The sequence below is a fragment of the Trachemys scripta genome, chromosome 8, assembly GCF_013100865.1.
Source record: "Trachemys scripta elegans isolate TJP31775 chromosome 8, CAS_Tse_1.0, whole genome shotgun sequence".
Classification (NCBI taxonomy): Eukaryota; Metazoa; Chordata; order Testudines; family Emydidae; genus Trachemys; species Trachemys scripta.
Genome location: NC_048305.1, coordinates 53,991,570 through 54,012,475, shown reverse-complemented (window position 1 = coordinate 54,012,475; position 20,906 = coordinate 53,991,570). Strand labels below are relative to the sequence as shown.

Below are 20,906 nucleotides of genomic sequence, written 5' to 3'. Positions count from 1 at the left end.
CGTTCCCAACATCAGCCACATGGCAATACTGTGGTTTCCCGTCACCTCTGCACTCCACATGCAACCCCTACAAACTCCCCCAGCCCTTTCCTGTGTGCGGCACACAATGCGTCTATCGATTTCCTGTTAGCTGTTCAACAGTACACAGGAGTTACTATTTCATTGGGGCTGGTGTCATCTGGAGAGCGCAAGGTCCTGGGGCATCATCCAGGAATGGACCTACCTGCTCTGCATCCTCCTCAACCCGCTACCTCAGATCAAGAGCTACAACAGCCTCAGGAGGGAAGGTCCTTAGGGTTCTGGTGTCCCCCCACTCATGTTAGCATTGGGTCCCTAAATCCAACCCTCTCCTAGAATAACTGTGATGTTTGTAACTTCAGGCCTTGACCCAACACCATTACATCATGCTGACGAAATACGGCATCCAAAATGATTTGGGGGACTTAACTGCCTGCTGGGAGAGACCCACAGAAATCAGGACATTCCGTGACTTCCTGAATGAGTGGCAACATCAGTGGAGTTAGCCAGGACCTCCTGCAAACGTAAGTAACGGGAGTTGCCTAATGCTGGCCCTAAATAACCCATCACAACAGCAAGGGGCACAGCCTGTTTCAAACTCCCAGAGGGGGGGCATAAATCAACACATAGCTAGGACACCAAGGCTTGTACACAGATCACATACCCGCTGGCTAGCCTGGAAATAAGAGATACAAAATCTGCTCTCTGACATCCAAGAATTATTTCCCTCTGCTACGCTTGCCAAAGTAAAGAAGAAGGAAAAAAAACGGATCACACACTAAAATCGTTGCATATGGGCTCTCCCAGTTCCAATTAATTCCTCATCTCAGCAAATACGATTCTATGACTTCAGTGGAAATTTCCAAATCAGTGGCAGCCACAGCTCCCAAATATCCAGCTCTTAGTTCCTGATAGGGTGAGGGTGGGTAAGGCTCAGGTCTGGATGCACATTCAGTACTTATAGGTTCACATTCCCCACAAAAGGCCTGTATCTCATAACACCTGATTATTATTCATCCTCCACAAGAACCCAGGCCTCCACCTTAATATCTGGGGTAGATTCTGAGCTGGTGAAAGCCAGCAGAACTCCTGTGAAGTCAGTGGAGCGTTGCCAATTCAAGCCAACTGAGGATCTGGCCCTCACTTCTTATTCTGGTTTATTGGGAAAGACAACTAATGCATTGATGTGTATTCCATCCTCAGGATGTCAGGCACCTGCCATGGGACTTGGAAGTGGGGAAGGCAGAAACTGTACCTTAATATCTGATCCTGGCTCTACAGACATGGTAACAGCTTTCGAGCACATAACAGGTTGTTACAAGGAGGAGGGTGAAAAATTGTTCTCCTTAACCTCTGAGGCTAGGACAAGAAGCAATGGGCTTAAATTGCAGCAAGGGAGGTTTAGGTTGGACATTAGGACAAATTTCCCAACTGTCAGGATAGTTAAGCACTGGAATAAATTACCTAGAGATGCTGTGGAATCTCTGTCACTGGAGGTTTTTAAGAACAAACACCTGTCAGAAATGGTTTAGTTCTTACATAGCCCTTGGGTGCAAGGGTCTGGACTACATAACCTCTCAAGATCCCTTCCAGTGCTACACTTCTATGATATACTTCCAGGCCAGATCCTTAGTGGATGTAAGTCCCTCTAGCTTTGGTTAAGACTGTTGATTTACAGCAGCTGAGGATCTGGCCCTGTGTGTGTTTATATGCTGGGATGTTTACTGTGCTAACAGCAGTTCCTACTGCGGGTGCCAGGCTGGGGACGGGAGAATGACAGCGCAGCAAAGTCGGGGGAGGGGGACAATAGCAGGCAGGAAAGTCTTAAAGATCTGGTCAGATTCAGATCTGGTGAGAGCCAATCCCTGCCTTCCTCTTTCAATCTCTCCTCCCTGCTCCCCCGTTGCTGGCCCTGGCTCTTGCTGAGTCAATTCATAAACAGGGAACACAGATCTGGCTGCAGTCCCTGCTTGATTTCAAAAGGAGATTGGGAAGTTTCTGTAAGAACTCAAAAGAATGGCTGACTGAAGCTAGCTGGGGGGGAGGGACATGTGGGCTGCTTCCAACTTCACACAGCCCCCTCCTCCCCCTCGCTGAAGAAAACAAGCAAAGCTGGAGAAAAACATGTTGTTCCCTGCAACTTGATCACCAGGCTCTGCCAGAGCTGTTTGTATTATACATCTTGGGACACAAAGGCCAGGGTACTGGCTGCAAGCTGATTGGATGGTGGAGGGAAAGAGAGGTGGTTTAACTGTTACCAGGCAGACTTGAAACACATTAATGGGGTAGGGGTGAGGAGTTTTGGGGGGTGGCAGGGCTGGAACACATACAGCACTTGTTTTGTGTGCTGGGATTCCACTTTGCCACTTGCGGAGTTCTGGGACAGAGTGTCAGCTGCTTGGGTCCCATGATCATAATTTAGGACACGGAGATGGCAGGAACTTGGAGGGGGGAGGGGGAGTCTTTCTGGGGAACAAGGGGCCTGCTGCCCATTGTGCTGCTGAATGTCGCTATTGTGTAGTTAGGGTGGCAGCGGGAAGCAGAACAATCACACTTTCATATCTACCGCTGACCTCCTTCGAAGCTCTCTGCAGACACGGGCCAGATCCTCAACTGGTGGGAACGAATGTAGCTAATGGGACAGGGTGAAAAGATCACACACACACACACACACACTCTCTCTCTCTTTAGGGAAAAATCTCTTTGATTTTCTGCCAACAGAAAAGTCATGCTTTGGACAAAAAAACGAAAACCAAAGTACTACCACTGATAATTGGGAAAAAGGGAATGGGAAAGAAAGAGAAACACAAACTAAAGAGCCGCTTTCAGCTTTTGTTTTTTGCTTTTGTCAAAAAAATGAAAACTTTTCAGTGAAACAAACTTTCTCCCAGGAAAATGTTCATTTCATTCAAAAAGCCACCTTCCGCCGCTCTAGTACCTGTACTGATGTCAGTGGAGCTACACTGATTTACACCAGTTGAGGATCTGTCCTATTAATCCTCACTACACTCCTCCAAGGGAGGCACGTTTATTTGGGTTTATTGCTAATAAATTTCACCAGTCATCAGAGTTAAAGGTTCGGAGCTTCAGCATGCTCCTGGGCTGGCACCTTCTACTGTCACTGGCATAGTTAATGGAGAAGGTGCCTTGCTTTTTCATTCAGGGTTGCTATTTAATGTCCTTTATATTTTCCCTGCCAAGACTAGCCTCTATTGGCATGAATTAACTCTTTCCCCTTCCTTTTCCGCATAATAACACAGGAAAGAGAGAAATTATGAAAAGACTACTTGGGTCCTGTCTCATAAGCGTGCAAAAGTTCAGAGGCTACTTCAGTGTTGCCAATGCCCATGATTTCATTGAGTGTCTTGCAATAGTCGGTGTTTTTCATAAAGCCCCAGCTCCTGGAGTTCTGTGATTTGGGGAGAATCTTAGCTTTTATATATATATATAAAAGCTAAGTAAAATTTCTAGCCCTCTTGGTTCTAGAGAAAAATTTGAAAACATGACCTGAATGCACCCCAAAGGCTCAGAAACCAAAAGGCAAAGAAAAGAAACTCATTTTTTTTAAAATATCATTTTAAACCCATCTCATGATTTTATCCACTGGGGGTTGACAGTACTGTAGCAGTGCAAAGTTCCCATGCTTACACATGGCCAAAGTACTTGGATTCCAACTAGAGTGACCAGGCAGCAAGTATGAAAAAATCAGGACAGAGTGTGTGGGGGGGGGGAAAAGGGGCTAGGGGGACCAGAACGCCAGAAGGGAAAAATCGGGAAACATGGGGGGGGGGGGGGGGGGGGGGGGGGGGGAGAGAGGACGACGATGACAGACACAGGTGCACAGAGCCATGAGAGGGGGCCTTAGGAAGCTGCAAGAGGGGTTGTATAGCCCCTGCTGCAGCCCACACCACAAGCCACAGGGCATGGACTCATGGCCCCAGCTCCAGCCCCCAGTAGAAGCCACAGGGCCAGGGGCACAGGGCTCCGGCTCCAGCCCCCGGCTGAAGCTGCAGGACAGGGGCGCAGGATTCTGGTTGCAAAGTCAGATCCAGGTGCAGGGCAGGGGAGTGAAGGGTCCCGGTTCTAGCTCTGGCCCCAGCCGCAGCCACAGAGGGGGGCCCCAGTCCTGCCTTCAGCCCCAGCCCCAGCTTCAGCCACTGACAGCTGAAGCAAACTACATCACAGAGGTCTGGAATCAGTGAGTCTAAATTATAGACTTAGTCGTAATACATATTTAAACATACAGTTACTTCAGTGCACTGCGCTACTACAATCTTGTTTAGAAGAAGATTACATTAATGACAGACAATGAAAATATGGAGAGTCACAGATTAGGATGAAACATAAAAGAGACGAGGGTGCAGTGGTTAAGGTGCTAGCATATAGGACTTGGGAGACCCAGCTTCCCTGCTCCATCACAGACCTTGGGTAAGCCACTTAAGGCTCAGATCTATCAGCATTTTCTTGAGCCTGAAGTGCAGTGCATCTGTAGTCATCCACACCTATTTACATCAAAGCTAAACTATTAGTTTTAATTATTCAGATATATTCCTCTCCCATGCTCCCTGTACAGTCACATCTTGGTGCAGTCAGTAACAAAGAAACTGCTCAGTTCCCTATTGTGATACACAGATGTTTTTGGTTTCTCTCTCCTCCTGTTATTTCCTTAGGAAGAATACTTTAATATCATACAGCGTGTGTTTACTCTAACCAACGAATCTATGACGCTGGACACAATTTGTATGAAATAAACTCGGCTCTTTATTATTATTAGTTAGACATCACCAGCGCGTGCAGTACGCCAGGAAAGACGAACTGACTGAATAACATTATTCCCCAAAATCCACTGGCAGGTTCCTAGCAAGAGTAAAGAATTATTGTCCTACTGGGAGCCCCATTTTCTGTTGCCAGTTCAGATTCTCTGCTGACCTGTGTCAGAACAGAAAAAAATATTTTTATTTGCCTTCTGGTTTTGGAGCCTTTAGGGATTAGATCTTAAAGGATTTGTTTGTTTGTTTGTTTGTTTCTTGTTTTTCATCCAACAAACATAAAGGCTGGAAACTTACTTTTTAAAAAAAATGCAAACTAAGATTGTCCTGTAGTCCAAGGAGGAACCTCAACAAATCAGAACTTAAGCAAAATACCAAATATCACAAGACTTATGATAAAACGGCATCTCCTGTGCTATTAGGACAATTTAAACCAGTGAGATTTGACTATTTCTAATGTAAATTTTAATTCTAGGATCTTCATATTGTGATTCCTGCATTCGGTTTCAAACTTGAGAAATGGTTTGTTTTGTTTTCACAAGCTCTAAGTGAAAGCATAAGGCAAACCCTCACCCCCAATAGTGGCTGTTGCGGTTAGAAAAGGGAAATTTAAATCAGGGCTCCTCAAATCCATTTCTGGCTCTGCCATTGATTTATTATGTGGTCTTGGAGAAATTACTTTACCTTTCCCCATCTGTATAATTATGATTTATTCTTTGTAATACAGCAGTAATACAGAGCCTCTAACTAGCCCCTTTGTGCTTGGGATACTGGATCTAATAATGCTTAGCTACTTCTCAGGTGTATTGTGAGGATATAACAGGGCCACCCAGAGGATTCAGGGAGTCTGGGGTCTTCGGCGGTGTGGGGCCCCCGCCGCCGAACTGCTGCTGAAGACCTGGCACTTCGGCGGCGGGTCCCGGATTGGAAGGACCCCCCACCGCCGAAGACCCAGAGCGGAAGAAGCTCCGGGGGCCTGGGCCCCGCGAGAGTTTTCCGGGGCCTCCGCAGCGAGAGAAGGACCCCGTTCCAGGGGCCCAGAAAAACTCTCGTGGGGGCCCCTGTGAGGCCCGGGGCCTGGGGCAAATTGCCCCACTTGCCCCCCCATCTGGGCGGCCCTGGGATATAAACCTTGTAAAATGTTTGAGATTCTTTGAAGAAAAATTCTATACATGTTTAAAGATATAGTGATGAGTGTGATGTAACTGCCTGGACATATAGGGTTGCAAACCATTATTACTGTTCCAATACATAAAGGGAAATATTTTGGCAATTAAGGTTTAATCAAAGAGCACTGGGTGAGGGATTTTATTCTCTCTCTTATAATCCAAGTATTTTTAAATATATTTCTAAAGCTAACAATGTATGTGAAGGGAGATTCTCAACCTAGGAAAGCCAAAATGGTAAGTATTGCACTAAGATGGTTAGGTGATCTTAAAAATACTTACTCAAATACAATTTGATGAATTTTATGCCACTCAACTTTTTATAAATATTTTTAAAAAAATATCTATGTGAAATCTTTTACAAAATGTTTACTGTAAAAATCTGATGTATTCAGAATTCTTCAAAACCAGTCAGGAAGAAAAGTTTTATTCAATCTTTTTAGGTGTCATTAATATCAGAGTTATAAAGCCAAGGAAAGAATGGTAGTTATTTCTGAAGAAAAGTAATTTTGATATATTCTTGTCTAATAAATATTTATATAGCTATCCAAGGTGTTGGAACTAATCATTCTAGTTTTCCTTTAAAAGGGCAAATTTATCGTAGTTTTATTTCAAGCTCAGAAATGTAGCATACACAGTAGTGCGATATTTCAGTTCAAGAGACAGATTCAAATAGAAATTTTCATAAGGTCACAGTAAAACTTCATAGCATAGTACTACTCCAAGAAGTGATGATATAAAATTTTTCATGTTCTTACTCAGGAGTTGTGCTCTCTGCAGATTGAGTTGGAGTGTGATCTGTTGCAGACAGGGAGAAAGGCAAGTGGCTTGGTGCTGGTCTCCCCTCCACGAGCCCGCCCCGCTCCCTTCTCCGCAGCTTTGCCCCAAACCCTCCCCCCCTGGAGGTCTCCCCCTTTGGCCACTAGGTTTCACACCTGCTTGGCCAAGAGCCCCCCCAAAGGAACCTGCCAGAGGGGACCAGGTGAGTCCCAGCAGTGCTTACCTGGAGCGGCTCCCAGGAAGCATCCAGCAGGCAGGTCCCTCTGGCTCCTAGGGTCAGTCGGGTTGGGTTGAGGGGGGTGGCGGGGGCAGGAGCGGGGGGGGGGCTCTCTGCCCCCCGGCGCCTGCTGCCGGCATCTACAAGCCCCGCCCCGCTGCAGCACGTAGCGGAGCGGAGACCTCCTAGCCGCCTCTGTGTGCCTGGGGCAGGGCTGCACTCTGCAGGCCGGAGGGCTGGCGCCGCCGCGCCGGGAGCTCAGCTGCGCTGCCCCAGGGCCCCCTAGGAGGAGAGGTGAGTGGTGCCGGCAGCGCCGGCTTGCCGCGGTCCCCCCGATATCGGGACACCGACCAATGTAAGGTCGGGACGCGGGACAAGTCCCCTAAAATCGGGACTGTCCATCTGATCACCCTAATAGGTGCCCATATAAGAAAAAGCCCCAAATATTGGGACTGTCCCTATAAAATCGGGACATCTGGTCACCTTAATTCCAACCTGTGCTGGGGGTTTTGGAAGAAGAGGTAACCTTGAGAGATTACTTTGGATTGGCTGAAAATACCATAAGAACGAGCTTTCCCCCGGTGTTTGAGCATTTCTCCTTCCAGCCAGAATCTGTGGGGGCAGAGATGGCTCAGAAATGAAATCTTGTGGGGAAACATTCAGTTGAAAAATCGTGAACCTCCAAAAATAACATGAGGTCACTGTATGTTTTGGGTGATGGTTTAGAGCAGGTTTGCCTTAAGGGGATGATAATCTCTGTCTCTTAAGGACAAATAAATTTGTTAGTCTCTAAGGTGCCACAAGTACTCCTGTTCTGTCTCTTAAGGTTGCTTTTTACATGGCTGCTTGTAGCAAAGCTGAGATCAGGGCCCTGTTGTGCCAGGTGCTGTACAAACACTTAGGAAGACCCGGTCCCTGCTCTTAAGGGTTGACAATCTCAGGCCCCCATTGGACAAGTTGTTCCCGGTAGGCAGACTCAATTGACATCAGTGAGGCTCCATTTGAGCACAAGGGTCTGCCCATGTGACACCAGAGGTGATTGGAGGAATGGGGCCTAAATAACTTTAGGAGTCCTAGTTTGAAAACATTGGCCCTAAGTACAATAAAAAACTCTATTATTATTAATGCAGAAGCACCCTGAAGAAATAAGCTAATAGAGTACACAGGATCACACTCATTGTCGATCTGTTAGTAAGCTCCGCATTAACCAGATCCCCTCTCCCCCCCGCCAACCTACTGGTTACAGTCTTTAAAAAAAATTAAAGATTAAGGGTAAAATTTTCAAAAACACCTAAGGAACCTAAGTCCCATTTTAAAAAGTGGCATAGGCACGAGGAACCTAAACCCCATCAACTTTCAATGGGACTCAGGCTCCTAAATCACACAGGTTCTTTTGAACATTTTATCCTGTGTGACTAGCTTTGGAGCTGATTAGTGTTCATCTTCCTCATTTTACTTGTCCAATAAAGGATGAATCAAGAAATTCATCACACCACCCCAACTTGAGAAGATATAAATACACCCCTAGTGGCGGGATCCCATAGAAGCTACTATGATCCATTGTGTAGGAGTCAGGAACCCAAAGTATTTCCAGTTTCCCTTAATTTATTTAGTGACCTTTACATTTATTTAATGGACTTTCAAAAAGGGATTAGATATGAATTACAGCACTGCTGCATATAACACACAAGGGCTACCTCATGTTTCAAGGTATAAAATGGTCACCAGCTGAGGTCAGGAAGAATTTGTCTTCCTCCCCCCAGGATAAGCATTGCACAGTTAATGGAGCTGTTGTGCATGGAGAAGTTAGACCTTCATCTGAAGCACCCAGCCTGGCAAGGTTCTCAGGCAGGAGGCTGGACTGGATGAGCTATTATCTGTTCAGGAACAGCAATTCCTATTAGCTGTCATACATGAATCCCATGATTTATGCACTTCCCTGTGCTGGCTGGAATATCAGACCTGCTCAAGTGTTTAGGGTTTATGGCATCCTCTCAGAAAGCTCCAATCCTTGTTAGTGATAACTCCTCATCAGTCTCCTTTAGCTCATTTAGAAGCTTGGTTATATTGGGAGCAGACAATGTATTCCACATTCTGCATATGTATGATTTAGCTTTAGCTGGTGAGCATGGTGTGTCTATGTATGTAGTCATGGATTCATCACACCATGTTCCCACCTAGGAGCTAGCACACAGCAACACTTCTGCACTGTCCCTGTATAGTTGCCCCATACATTAAATTAATTACTCCTGGGGGGAATTCTGCACCACTGCACATGCATAGAATTCATGTCCCCCAGAGACTTCTTTGCTTTCCCGCAGAACAATGACTTTCTGACAGGGAAGCAAAGGGAATCTGCGAGAGCAGTCACACATCACTCCCTAGCTGCACAGGTACATTGTTTCAGGCACCCAGAGCAGCCGGTGGAGAGGTACAGCCAGTGGAGAGATAAATCACCATGGGGCTGGGGCACCCCAGCCAGGGGCTCCTACCCTGAGTTGGGATCAACTGCTAGTCCCGGCAGGGCTGGAGGCAGGACTTCCTCTTCCCCTGCAAGGAATGGCTGGGGCTGTGCCAGACCCACCCACAGAAACCTCCCCAAGCTGCAGGAAGCTCAGCATCCTACCCTGCTTCCTTCCCCCATCACTCCCCTTTGGGGGGAGGGGTCACTGTACAGGGAGCTGCTCACCCAACCCCCGCTCATCCAGACCTCCCATACCCAGATACCCCTGCCAAGCCTCACCGGGTACATCCAGAACCCCCCTAGCCCTCCATATCTGAACCCCACCCCACTGAACCTCAACCCCTGCATCTGGAGCCTCTGCCTCTGGAGCCCCACTGAGCTCCCTGAACTCAACCCCCCACCATGATGCTCCACCCCTGCACCACTCTAAGCCCCCACATCCAGACCCCCACACCATACCATTGACCCCCAACTAGCTGCACCCAGACCCCCCCACCAAGCCCCACGTTCCCAGCACCCAGAACCCCCCACTGAAACCCCCACACTCAGACCCCTCCACTGAGCCCCAACCACCTTCACCACCTCAATGAGCCTTTGTGCATTGAGATCCCCCCCACACCTAGATCCCCCACTAAGCTTCCTCATCCAGATTGTCCCACACAGAATCCTCTCAACCCACACCTGGATCCCCCCACACACAGCCCCTTCACACTTGGATCCTGCCTGGTTGAGCCTGCCTGCCCCATACCTGGTGCACCTGGCACAGAAGGGCAGGGCCCCAGGGTTTTTCTGGGGCAGGCCCAGGCCTTGTGCTGTGTCAGGGTTGGGCTCACCACTGAATCTGTGTCCTGGGGGCGTGGGGGCTGCAGGGTGATCTCCCACCTTCAGCAAGCCAGTGGCCTGTGCTCCCCATTGCCATGCTGGAGCCTCTGCATTTATTTATTGACAAATAAAATGTGCAGAATTTTAAAATATTGTGCTCATAATTTTTATTTTTTTGGCGTAGAATGCCCTCAGGAGTAAATTAAAGGCAGTGAAAAATCACACTATGGAACTTGCAAGCATGAGAAATCTTATGGAAGGTCACCTGTGACCAGAGGGGAAGACGGGACAGGTGGCTGGTATGTGTCATGGCGACTGGGAGTCTGGTTGGGAAGATGTAACTGTGACGGGTTGGATCACAGAAACCCCCCTGGGAGCTGCCAACTGATGTGCCAAGACTACCCCTGCTCCTATTTTTTTTGCCACCTCAGGACTTCAGCACCCTGTTTTGCTGAGCCAGACACTCCCGTCTGCTCCAACACAGACCCAGGGTCTAAATTACTTGCCCCAAAGCTGCAGCTTTACCTGAAAACAGCTCAGAGAACTGTGCTTGTCTTTAGCACTCAGATGACCAACTCCCATGGGGTCTAAACCCAAATAAATACATTTATAAGAGCCCCCCATAAAGCCTTATGGGGTACACTGTCACACCCTCCTTCTGAACTTACTGCCAGAGACTTGGACACTGTCCATGGCGGAGGCAGTATACCTAACATTTCTTTTTTTTGGACAAGGCATTTGCTACCCAGTTTTTCCTTTCTTTAATATGAGGAATTTTTATGTTAAACTTCCGTAGGACCAGGCTCCAGCGTAGCAGTTTGGAGTTTGTGCCCTTAGTTCGGTGAAGCTATACCAAAGGTGAATGGTTAGTAGAATTTTGAACCTCCTATTGAAGAGGTAAGGCCTTAATTGTTTGATGGCCCACACAATGGCATAGCACTCATTCTCTATGACAGAGTAATTTTGTTCAGCCGGGGACAGTTTTTTGCTTAGGAAGGCAATGGGATGCTTCTTACTGTCTTCCCCTGGCTGCATCAGCACACAGCACCCAAACCTGTGTCTGATGCATCAGTACACAATTTAAAAGGCTTATTGAAGTTAGGGCTGGCCAGCACAGGCTCCGCAGACAGGAGTGCTTTTACTTTGTTGAAGCCTTTTTGACATGCCTTTGACCAAATAACCTTATTAGGTTGATGCTTTTTACATAAGTTTGTGATTGGGGATACAACGTTACTGAACCCCACCACAAACCTCCTGTAATAGTTTGCCAAACCTATGAAGGATTGGACTTGCCTTTTAGTCTGGGGTACAGGCCATTTTACAATGGCTTTTACCTTAAGAGGGTTGGGGGATATTTTACCCCCTCCACCCAGTGTTCCAGATAGGGAACTTTGGCTGCCCCTATCTTGCACTTAGAGGGCTTTACAGTTAGCCCAGCCTTTTTGAGCTTTGATAGCACGACTTTTAGGTGCTTTTTGTGGTTACCCCAGGTGTTGCTGAATACAGCAATGTTATTTATACATGCCCTAGCATAATGCTGCAAACCATTTAACACTTTGTTGACTAGTCTCTGGAAGGTCGCACCAGCATTTACCAGACCAAAAGGTAACACTGTAAATTTATAGAGCACTATATTAGTGATAAAAGCTGATTTTTGTTGTGCCTCTCCCTCCAGAGGGATTTGCCAGTAACCTTTGGTTAGATCAAAGGTACTAAGGTACTTGGCTTGGCTTAGCACATTCAGCATGTTATTAATTCTTGGCATGGGGTATGCATCTGTTACGGTGACAGCATTGAGTTTTTTATAGTTTACACAAAATCTAACGGTGCCATTTCTTTTGGGGACCAAGACCACAGGGGAAGCCCACGCACTGTTAGAATCCTTAATCACCCCCAAGTCCAACATGCTTTGTATCTCAGCCTGAATTTGCTCCTTCACCTTGCCGGTGGCCCTATAAGGCCTGCAAGGAGGAGGTTGAGCCCCTTTCGTGAGGATTCTATGGGACAGCAAGTCCGTCCTCCCTGGTTTGTTGGAAAATACCTCGCTGTACTTTTGCAGCGTTGACAACGCTTCCTTTCTTTTGAGTGGTGTTAGCTTACTACAGATTTTTATACTTTTCAGGGTTGACCTATCTTGGCATTTAGCCATTAGATTAGTGAGTGGGTGTGCCTCAGTTTTCCCTTTGACACAACAGATCATGTTTACCCCGGCCACTCTACTGTGATAGGCCTTGAGTTTGGTTACATGTACCAATTGGGGTACCGCACCATCCAGGGGCTTTTTAACTTTATAAGTGTCCTTATTTGCCACTTCCACCACTTTAAAGGGCTCCTCCCAGGAGTTTTGCATTTTGAAATTTTTGGCAGGGCCGAGTACCATGACGAAATCTTCTAAGTTAAAAGTGCGTTTACAAGTATTTTTATTATACCACGCCTTTTGCTTGGCCTGACTACTCTGGAGGTTGTTTTGTACAATCTCCATTATGTTTTTCAACTCCCTCCTGAACCTCTGGACATACTTAGTCACGGGTTCTCCCTTACCATGTTGCACCCTTTCCAGGTATTCCTGATGAGATCGAGGGGTCCCCTCACTTTCCTCCCATACAGAAGGTCAAATGGAGAAAAGCCTGTGGACTCTTGGGATACCTCCCTGTAGGCATACAGCAGGAACGGTAATAGTTCATCCCAACTTTGGCCCCTTTTCTTGGTATACATCCCCAGCATGGACTTTAGGGTCCCATTGAATCTTTCCACCAGTCCATTGGCCTGGGAGTGGTAGGGGGCTGTCTTAAGCTGTTTTACTCCACACACCTTCCATAGCTCATTGAACAACTGCGACATAAAGTTTGACCCCCGATCAGACAAAATCTTCTTAGGGAAGCCCACTCTGCTGAATACGGAGAGCAGAGCTCTTGCCACTGTCTCGGCTTCTATGTTAGACAGTGCAATTGCCTCAGGGTACCGAGTGGCGAAGTTTACTACCACCAAGGTATACTTGTTCCCCCTCTGAGTGGGGAGTGGCATAGGACCCACTATGTCTATTGCCACTCTTTGGAATGCCTCCTGGATGATGGGCAAGGGGCGCAGCGGAGCCTTCTAGGGTCCCCCCGGCTTCTTTCTTTCCTGACACACCGCACGAGTCCTACAATAATCCCTCGCATCATTCTGTATCCCTGGCCAGTAGAAATTCCTCCTCAGCCTGTCATATGTTCTCTGTACCCCCAAGTGACCAGCAAAGGGACTGTCGTGCGCTACCAGCACTAATTCCCCCCAGTGTTGGCTGAGTACAACCAACTGCTTATAGGGTTGACCGGGACCCTGGTTTTTTTTCTACACGGGCCTCCCTGTACAGTTTCCCGTCCTCTTCAAAAAACTTCTTCCCCCCCCCCCACTTCCTGGAGTTCCCTCCGAGATACACTTTTTTATACTTTTAAGGAAGGGGTCTGCCCTTTGTTTAGCTGCAAATTTTTGACAGACAACCCTTGAGATAGCGTCCCCATCCCTGGGCACTGACTGCATCTCCCCTGCCCCCACCCCTGGGAGCCTGTTGTCTTCAGCCGGGCAGAGGCCTGGCTCGGCCTCTCCCATATTTGGAAGTACCCCGCCTCCCTGCACTGTCCTGTTAATGAGACCCTCCCCCAACTCCTCTATGGCTTCCAAGGTCCCCGCCCCATCCCTGGGGGCTCCCTCCGAGTCACCCACTACCATGTTCCCTGGGGCAGGAGGGGTTGGCTGTTCAGCTGCATCAGACCTACAGTCATCAGCTGGAACAGCCTCCCCCTCACAGCCTTTCTTCATGCTGCGAGTTACCACACTAACAGCCCTAGTTCTGCTGAAAAAATTAGTTTCCAGCAACATGTCCGCGGGGATGTCCTTGAGCATCCCCACCAGTAAATCCCTTTCCATACCTTCCCATTCCACATGAACCTTAGCCAAGGGCACAGGGAACCTCTGCGGCCCCACCCCCTTAACGTGGATCGTCTGCCCCATCAGAACACTAGCATCTGGGACCACACTCGGTCGAACCAGAGAGAACTAAGCCGCTGTATCCCTCCATCCCAAACACTCAATGCCATCAATCTTGACAACCTTGATGTGTTTCCTGTCCGCTTCACTGGGCCCCATGTCCACCAAGCTGGTGTGATAAGAGGTAGGGGTGCCCTCTGGGGCCTCAGGGCTGAGGGCAACCGAGCTAAGATGGGACAAGGGAGGTTTAATCTCCTTTAATTTGGGACAGCTACTCCTCAGGTGCGCTGGGGAATTGCAGTGAAAGCACCTTCTGGGATCCCCTGCTTGTGCAGGAAATTTGGGACGAGTAACAGGAGAATGGGGAGGTAACTGCCTAGCCTCTTTTTTCCCAGACCCAGGGGTAAAACGGTGATTTTGCTTTTCCCCAACCTTATACCCCTCTGCCAGTGGTTTACGTTTGATTGCAGCTTGTGCTTGTTCATAAGAGTCTGCATACCCAGCTAATTCACCCACTGCATTTACCTTTTTGTTCCACAAATACTGTTTTACCTCATCACTGCACATATTCAGGAAGTGTTCCTGAGTAACCAGATCACACATCCCTTCAAAGCTTGTAATGCCTTTCCCCCGCACCCATTTATCTACCAAATCTCTCATTTCATTGGCATAAGCCACATTAATTAATCCAGATCCCCTCTTAAGACTCCTGAATTTAACCCTGTAGGTTTCAGGTGTAACCTGAAACTGTTTTAAAACCAGTTCCTTAAATTTACCATAGTTTGAAGCATTATTAATAGGCATCTTATTGAATATGTCCAGAGCTTTGCCAGTTAATTTTGCTATCAATGTGGTTATCTTCTGATCTTTAGGGATGGCATGGAGGGTGCACAGTCTCTCAAAGGTGATGAAATACTCGGCGATATTGCTGGACTTGTCATACTGTGGACACAGTCGCTCCCATTTGTGGATTTTTGGGGAAGTGGAGCCAGCGGGTGGAGAGTTTTGTTTGCTCAACTCCGTAACAGCCAGTTCATGTTTCTAGGCCTCCTTAGCCCTCTTGTGGGCAGCTGCCTCTGCCGCCACCCTTGCTGTCTCTTATGTTTATTTTCTTTTTATTTGTCTTTTAGTTTGGCCAGCTTTAATTTATTAGCGGCGTTACTAGTACTTATTTTCATGCTTTCTTGTGCTGGGCCACAACCCCTCTGCAGTTTACTGAAACTGAGATGCACTCAGCTCAGTGGATTTTTAGTTAACAGAGACTTTTACAGTGTCCAGTGTTTAGCTTTTCTGGGCAATTTGCACCCTGTGCAGTTTTAATTTTTTTTCTTTTTCTTTTTACTTATTTTGCTTTCTTTTCTGTTCCTATGTCCCTTGCCCGAAATAAGCAAACAGAAAATAACAAACTAGTAACCACTTTGTCTGTTCTCCAGACACCACACTTAAAGCTCACTTAAAATCACTACCTGTATTTTAAAACAATCAGCTGTGCACAGATCCTGCCGACTACGCCACTGAACGGGTTAAATCACAGAACGCCCCCTGGGAGCTGCCAACTGATGTGCCAAGACTACCCCTGCTCCTATTTTTTCTGCCAGTTCAAAACTTCAGCACCCTGTTTTGCTAAGCCAGACACTCCCGTCTGCTCCAACACAGACCCAGGGTCTGAATTACTTGCCCCAAAGCTGCAGGTTTACCTAAGAACAGCTTACAAAAGTGTGCTTGTCTTTAGCACTCAGATGACCAACTCCCAGTGGGGTCTAAACCCAAATAAATCTGTTTTACCCTGTATAAAGCTTATGCGGGGTAAACTCATAAATTGTTTGCCCTTTATAACACAAATAAAAAAATATGCACAGTTGTTTGCTCCCCCAGGTATTAATACACACTCTAAGTTAATTACTAAGTAAAAGGCAATTTTATTAAATACAAAAGGTAAAATTTAAGAGGTTCCAAGTAGTAGCAGACAGAACAAAGTAAGTCACCAAGCAAAATAAAATAAAATGCGCAAATTTATGTCTAATTAAACTAAATACAAATAAAATCCTCACCAGTTCCAGAATGCTTCCTTTTACAGGCTAATCTCCTTTTAGCCTGGGTCCAGCAATCACTCACACCCCCTGTAGTTACTGTCCTTTGTTCCAGTTTCCTTCAAGTATCCTGGGGGGTGGGGTGAAAAGGCTCCTTCTTTAGCCAGCTAAAAACAAAATGGAGGGGTCTCCCAGGGGTTTAAATAAACTCTCTCTTGTGGGTGGAGACCCCCTCCTCACACTGTGTAAAATTTAGTTACAAAATAAAAATTCAAAATCACATGGGCAAGTTACATGCCCATGCATGACTCAGAACTTGCAGGTAGCAGCCATAACTCACATGCTACCTTGAACGTCCTCAGGTAAACTTCTTATGTAAATTGAAGTCTTCCAAGCTCTTTTGTCTGTTAAGTGCTTCCTAATTAAGCACCTAATTTGCACATTCCTTTCCCAAAAAGTAACCAAATGTTCTAACTAAGGCTACTTAAAATTCAAGCAATTATACAGCCAATGTTCATAACTTTAAACACACAAATGTTGCCTGCATACAACTAGGATAAACATAACCAGTAAATTATAACCTTTACATAAATATGTTACATAGCATATGTAGCAAAACCCTATTCCAGTTATATCATACATACATTTATAAGCACCCCCCCCATAAAGCCGTATGGGGTACACTGTCACAGTAACAATCAGCGCATTTGTATAAATTTGAAAACAAATCAAGGTGTACACAGAGTCTGCTCATTAGGACCGAGACAGGGTATTTTAGATATGTGTTTGGTCTTGAGTTTTCTATTCATGGTTTCTCATTAGGACACAAACAACCTGTGGAGCTCTCCCAAATTCTGGTTGGCAGGATCTGAGCCCTACATTAATTCATAATCTTCTGCTTGGCTGCAGCAGAGAGAAGAGGAAGATGAGGAGGAGGAGGGAGCTGAATCAATTCAAGTTTTTGATTCAGTTTCTAAAGAAAAAAAAAGGTCCCACAAAATTAAGAAACGTTCCCTTCCCTTCACCCATTTGCATTGAGCTGCAAATTGGATTGCCCCAGGAAAACCCCGGTGGTCAGTCACCTGGGAGGACATGTGAGCGTGACCTCTTCTTTCTCCCCCTCTCGTACCCCATCTCGCTCACCCTGCAACCTGGCCAAAGCCAAAGGATTTTAATTAAACCTCTTTGAAGCCAGGGTGGGTGTTTCGTATATTAATTACGGAACAAACAGACTCTCAGAGAAATAAATGACTGTCCTGTTGGCTCACGTACCCCTCTAAGCCGAGAGCTGGGAACATTAGCACCAGGAAGAAGAATGTTCTTTCCTAGCTAGGACATCAAGAGATAATCATCATCGTCATAACAAGAAGAAATCAGAAGAACATTTTCCCCTTCTGGGTATGGGCTGTTCTCCCTGTGGGAACTAGGTCCAGAGCCTGTGGCTGCCAGTTTTAAAGGTGAAGTGTGGGGAGGCATGACTGTTGCCAGCCTCAAGCTTATTGCACCTGTGGCTTGGTCAGGACAGCCATCTCCCTAGCTCTTGGGGGGCATCTTCATGGAGTGGTATCTGCTCCAAAGCAGTTCCACCTGATCTGGAGTTTGGAACCAAACACTCACCTTGGAAAAGGAAAGAAACTCCTTACCTCCTCCCATTAATTGCTATTCCTCCTCCAACGCTCATCTCCAACATTTGTGGACAACAGACATCATGCCGACCCATCACCCTTCCCTTGCAGCTGTGTACGTGTTTCTTAACATTTCCCACGACATGGTCTGCTACATGGCCTCGCTGTGTTGCTAAAGCTAAGAGTGTAAGAACACAGAGGACCCTAATAACCAGTGCATTATGGGATTAATATATTATAGACTCCACATCCTTCACCTGCCAGTTTGTCCTATGCCCATGATTTACTTTCAATGTAGCGTGCTAACATGCACATTTTTCAAGCATTCTCATCTCATCGTTTGGGGGGTCTCAGGCTGGATTCTGGGTTTTATGTTTAATTTTTGGTGTGAATTTTAATGACAAATGCCTAGCTAACAGACCTGGCGAATTTAGTTCTCCACAGAACAGGTACCACATGGCATAACAGTGCCGCACTGCATCAACCCTGAGACCAGCTCAAGGCATGGAACAGTAGCTCAGTCTCCAGGCCCATCCGCTTATCTTCTGGCCTTTCTACTGAGAGTGCTGGAAAGGAGGCCAGTTATGACTGTGTTCTTTGTGTATTGTAGACAATTCTTCACGACCAAGATGCTCAACCACAGACAGTAACAACTTCCAATTATGACCAACCTGTGTTGGACTTGGATCAGTGACCTAGGGGCAAAAAGTACCATCTCCAATAGCCAGACCCCAGAGCCATCCAGTTCCACTGCATTGATTATAATTATCTCACGACCTAATTATGCCCTCTCACTTATGTAGAACTAGTCCTTCTAGCAATCTCAGTGAAGCTGCTAACGTTCACTGGTTAGATACATGGCAGCAGAGGGAAATCCAGCTGGTAGCTTGAGAGGTATTTTTAAACAGTAGAGATTGACCTAAACTGAAAGCCTGGATCTGACCAGACCTGAATCTGAGAGCAGGCTAGTCTCATGTTCACACTTTGCAGCTCAGGTTCATCTCTATTAAAGAACACAAGGAATCCATTCACTCAGTAATCACAGGAGTCAAGGCTGCTGCTTCAGTGCTATGTCTGTGTTTGGTCTATAGCTCAAATGGTGCCCTGGTTTAAAGTGTGTCTTGATTTTTTGCTCAAAAACAGAAGATTTCCTGCTTGACACAGCCCATAATCTGCGGTACTGGAAATTACAGAGTTGTTTCATTTTTTCCAAAAGTACACATTCAAGGTTGAGAAGATCAGAAGCCAAGCTACCTTTTTCTCTTTAGATCTTTTCACAAAATCCATGGAGTTATTTGTGTCTGTCTTTTCCTACAGAAATTCTGGATAGCCCTTTTCCCCTTCACTCCTCAACAACCCTCTTCAAAACAGTCAATGCCAACCACCCAGAACTACTACACAACGTTACAGTAACATACCAGTAGAGATGTGTAATGGATGGGGAAAAACCTGGTAAGAAAACAGTTTTCATTTACAAGCTTCCAATGGCTTACTATTAGGGAACCTTCTTTACAGCTGTTTCTCATTTCCCTTCAAATAGATTCAACTTTACAACCTCAGCCAGATTGTTCCACATGATCATATCACTAACGTTTATCAATTCATATATAAATCAGATCTTCAGCATTCATTAGAAATGAGGCCTGGATTAAGCCCTCAGCATCACTGCCCAAACAGCACAAACTTCGGGGAAGTTTGGATTCAAATCAGAAGTTTCTGGTTGGCGGCATCTCTTTGAAAGACTGGGCAAAAACTCCACATCCAAACACCCTGAACAGTAGGAAAGTTTAGATCCACTCCACACTTTACAGCTGAGCTCCACCTCTGCTACTGATCTGTTTGTATATATGCCAGAAGTAACGGGGTCAGCAGTCCCTTTCACGACTGCTCTGTCCATGCCCTTGCTGAGGGAGACCTTGTGTGGGGACAATAAGTAGCACAAGCTCCATCTGGTTAGTCTGGAAGGTAGACAGCCAGAGAGAACCACGTGGTCTTGTCTGCGTCCAGGAGCCAGGCTAAAATATCCCCTTCATAGTCATTACAATGGAATCCTAGCTCATCACTGGATGGGACACTGCACCATTAATAACACTGCATTGATTCATAAGGGCTGGACAAATCATTGAACACACGCAGGAAAGAACAAAGACCTCACCCGAAATGGAAACGTTTTGGAGGCTCGAATGAGTTTCATTACCTCTTTGGGTGTTTGTTTTCTACAGTATCCCCGGTGCTTCAGCACTTGCTAACGTTGACCAGGGCCAGACGTGGAAATGCCCAAACGCCATGAGAAAAGGCTGCTCTTGTGAGGATTCCAGCCTAGTGAGCAAACACTGGAAATCCCATGAGAAAGCCGGTTCTCACAAAACCCCAGCCCAAGAGCTCCGGATAAGCAGCTGAGTCTCTCATCTGTGCTCATTTCCTCGCTTGTATGTGTACATTAAAGATCTCATAGCCCATCTCCAAAGAATAGGGCTTTGCCTTGCTATCCTTGACCACGTGCCCCCTTCTCCCCCACTGTTATGGAGTATGCTACCTGCTGGTGGCTACATTTCAGCAGAGCTATTTGTATGTGACGTGGCGTTTAGGTTCCTTGGGCAGGTTATTTTGGTTGAACATTTGCAGAATGGGGTCTAGGGCAAATATTTGAGCTTAGCCTTCAGATGTTTACCCCTTTTCCCATCATCCTGACTATAAACAACCAAAACTAGTTCTGAAAAATACTTTGACAGTGTCCTTGCAGGCTTAGCAGGGTAATGAATAGTCACTGGATAGGATATTAGTAGCCATTCATATATATTTGGGCTATGATTCTCAAAAGAACCTAATGGAATTGTGTGTCTAAATCTCATTGACTTTCCCCTTTGCATCTCACCTCCCTTTGGTAGTAAAATGATTCTTTTCGGGAAGGATTTTTCACTGCAATGAGGTTTCTTTTGCCAGAAACATTGGGGGGGGGAGGTCAAAGAAGGGGTGCAACCATAGTGAAAGGGCTGCATTTGCAGATCCATTTGGGATGACATTAAACTTCAGCTGGGTTCTGCTCGCC

At 46.4% G+C, this 20,906-nt stretch overlaps 1 long non-coding RNA gene across 1 annotated transcript; it reads left to right on the top strand.

Annotated features, from left to right (window-relative positions):
• The first annotated feature begins 383 nt into the window (after positions 1-383).
• Positions 384-19,465, top strand: LOC117881171. The gene is made up of 3 exons (XR_004646722.1): positions 384-542; positions 19,175-19,309; positions 19,398-19,465. It is a non-coding gene; the product is annotated as an uncharacterized LOC117881171 (long non-coding RNA).
• Positions 19,466-20,906: the final 1,441 nt, after the last annotated feature.